Genomic DNA, 3,413 nt, shown 5'->3' on the forward strand with positions numbered 1-3,413 from the left:
GGCTACTGATCAACAGTATGGTAGTGAATGGCAGGGATGGGTTGTAGGCAAAAAGAATGACCCTGGGGCTTGAAGTTCTATTTGCACTTGACTAAGATAAAGAAACAATTGGGTGTTTATATCTTATTTAGGAAAGAGGAAACTACCCCTTGAATTAAAGTCTTCTAGCTATACCACCACCAGCCCTAGTAGGGTGAGAAATTGAACAACAGCATGACATGGTGGGAGTGGTGTCAGTTATTAAATTACTGAAATGCTTTCTTCACCAAGAGGCCTTGGTACAGAAGGAAGGATGTGGGTTTGGAATCACACTGAACAAGATTTAAATCCCTACTCGCTAACTTGGATGCATTTTTGTCTTCTCAGGACCTAGTAGTGCATGGTGTATAATAGGCATTAATGAATACTTCATAAATTAATGAATAATGGATGAACAAAAGCAATAACGTCTGACTCTAGGCCATTACTTACCACTTCTAAGCCTATGCCCAAGTGGCTCTGCCTGTACGATGTGCATACTGATGACTTAAGGCAGTGAGGTTCTTGAAATGGTATAAAATATGAAGTTTTTAAACCTGCCCCTGGTGGGTTCTCCTTGTATTTAATTTGCCTACTAGCACATACCTTTCCTCAGTGCTGTGTATTCACTGATGGGTGATGGCAAGATCCTCACTGAATTGAAAGCATCAAGTATGAGAAATTTTTGCACATAGTAGTCTCCTTTTAACCCCAGATTAGACTCTGAGAATGAACCACTGAGTTCTGCTCCAGGAGCTGTGTCCAGGTGGATCCCTGTTAATAGGAACAGGCTTGTCTTGGCCCTCATGAGTCCCCTGCTTTTTCATGAGGTGTGTCTTATGATCCCGAACAATGTCTGGTTTTGGTTCTCTTGGTCCACAGCTGTTTACTCAGCTCTGACCCACCATTCTGACCCACCCTTTCTCCCCACGTTCATGATTTTCGTTTAACAAGCATCTATGGCATGTTGGCCATGTGGTTATTAATCTGGAATGTGAAAGTGTTAGCTGCTCAGTCGTGTCTGACTCTTTGCGACCCCATGAACTGTAGCTTATCAGGCTCCTCTGTCTATGAAATTCTCCCGGCATGAATACTGGAGTGGGTAGCTATACCTTTCTCCTCCAGGGGATCTTTCCAACCCAAGGATCGAACCCAGGTCCCCCACATTGCAGACAGATTCTTTACCATCTAAGCCACCAGGGAATACCATACAAACAAGATGGGAGATGAGAAGGATATTATCCTTGCCTGCCAAGCAGAAAAAGATCTGGTAAGGGGGATTTTAACAAGAAATCCAAGATTTACAATATGGAGGAGTCAGTTTTCTGATAGAAACACATACAGGAGCTCTGTCAGGAGAGAGAAGATGTCAGGGAGGAGAGAGAAGTATCTCAAACATTCCTGTGTTCTTCTGTCTTACTCAGATTATTCTGGTTCTGAATTATATCACTGTCTCTGCAAACCACTGCCACCTAAAGCCTATTTGAACCGATCTGTATGAATAAATTGTCATCCACTTGGATTGGGGGCTCCAGGAGGGCAGATACCTCGCCTTTGTATATACCACTTCATCCCAGGCCATGAAACAGAATCTGGCACAGCAGTAGGCACACAAGTATTTCTTGCATGACTGAATGTAAACTGGACGAAATGGATATATTTTTTAAAGAAACTAGCCCTGGACAGTTGATAGGGTTTTACACACCATTAAATGATGAAAACACTTCTTTTGCCTTTAAGTGACCTATTTTCAAAGACTTTCCTTCTCAATGTCAGTCCATAAATTTCATTATAGTCTGCTAACTTCATCAAGCATCTTTTTTGAGAAAGGAACAATGTTCCCTAGCTATTAGATTGTGTATGGAAATTTCTAGATGCTTTGTTCTTTCAGATGCAACCTCTTGTAAGTAAGTTGGTATGCACACAGAGTACATGTTACATGTTGGGTATTTTAGTTTAGTTTGCTTTTTCTTTTTCTTTTTCTTCTTTTTCTTTTCTTTTTTCTTTTTTTTTAAAATATGGAACGCTTCACGAATTTGCGTGTCATCCTTGCGCAGGGGCCATGCTAATCTTCTCTGTATCGTTCCAATTTTTAGTATATGTGCTGCCGAAGCGAGCACTAGTTTGCTTTTTCTACAAATCTTAAAGGGGAAAATTCCAGAGAGTTCACCATCTGAGGCACTACTTATGCCAGTAGAGAAACTCAATCCTTAGGTTATGTCTAAGAAACAGAAGCAGATGGTACTGTGTCCCACTCCCCCAAGATAGGAATTGTTAGAAGATCTGATTTAAAATGGGTGAACTGCCGCAGGTGAATTACATAGCCCAGGGAGGTGTTATACCTCAAGTCAGAAACCAAAGATCCCAGAATCAATGCAAAAAGTAAAGGAAACTGACTTAAAGATTAGATCTATTGTAAAAATGTAGGTATCATTGTACATTTCATCAGGGTCTCCCAGTAGTTTTGTTGGTAGAGTCAGAATTGGATACTCTTTGTCTCTTTCTAGGGTTTCAAGGTTCATGGTTTCTGAAGATGAAGGTGGCTGGCAAATGCATCAGCAGTTATAATACAAACACGGGAAATTGAAAAGCGTGCTGTTCAAACTCCCTAGTTATTTTTTTAAAGCTTAAAAAATTTTTATTTTATATTGTTGTCTAATTGATTTACAATATTGTGTTGGTTTCAGGTGTACGGCAAAGTGATTTAGCTCCACCTGGGCAAATGTGTCTATTCTTTTTCAGGTTCTTTTTCATGATAGGTTATTACAGGATACTGAGTGCTGTACAGTAGGTCCTTATGGATTATCTGTTTTATATATAGCAGTGTGTGTATGTTCATCCCCGTCTCCTAATCTATCCCTTCCCCTCTTTCCCCTTTGGTAACTGTAAGTTTGTTTTCTAAGTTTGTGAGTCTGTTTCTGTTTTGTAAATAAGTTCATTCGTATCATTTGGAGGGGGGGGATTCCACATATAAGTGGTATCATATGATATTTATCTTTTCTGTCTGACTTCACTTAATATGATAATTTCTAGGTCTATCCATGTTGCTGCAAATGGCATGAGTTCATTCTTTTTATTGCTAATATTCCATTCCACACACACAGACACCCACCAATATCTATATCTGTATATGTATACACATACCGTATCTTCTATATCCATTCCTCTGTCGGTGGACATTTAAGTTGCTTCCATCTCTTGGCTATTGTAAACAGTGCTCTAGTGAACATAGGGGTGCACGTATAATTTCCAGTTATGGTTTTCTCTGGATATATGCTCAGGAGTGGGATTGCAGAGTCATATGACAATTCCATTTTTAGTTTTTTAAGGAACCTTCCCACTGTTCTCCATGGTGGCTGCACCAATTTACATTCCCACCTTTTTCAAATTAGGTT

The 3,413-nt window shown here is 39.8% G+C and overlaps 1 non-coding gene across 1 annotated transcript; it reads right to left on the bottom strand.

Moving 5' to 3' along the window:
- Positions 1 to 2,030: 2,030 nt before the first annotated feature.
- On the bottom strand, positions 2,031 to 2,138 carry LOC133067486 (U6 spliceosomal RNA). The gene has a single exon (XR_009695278.1). It is a non-coding gene; the product is annotated as a U6 spliceosomal RNA (small nuclear RNA).
- Between the last annotated feature and the right edge of the window lie 1,275 nt (positions 2,139 to 3,413).

This window comes from Dama dama, chromosome 12 (genome assembly GCF_033118175.1).
Source record: "Dama dama isolate Ldn47 chromosome 12, ASM3311817v1, whole genome shotgun sequence".
NCBI lineage: Eukaryota > Metazoa > Chordata > Mammalia > Artiodactyla > Cervidae > Dama > Dama dama.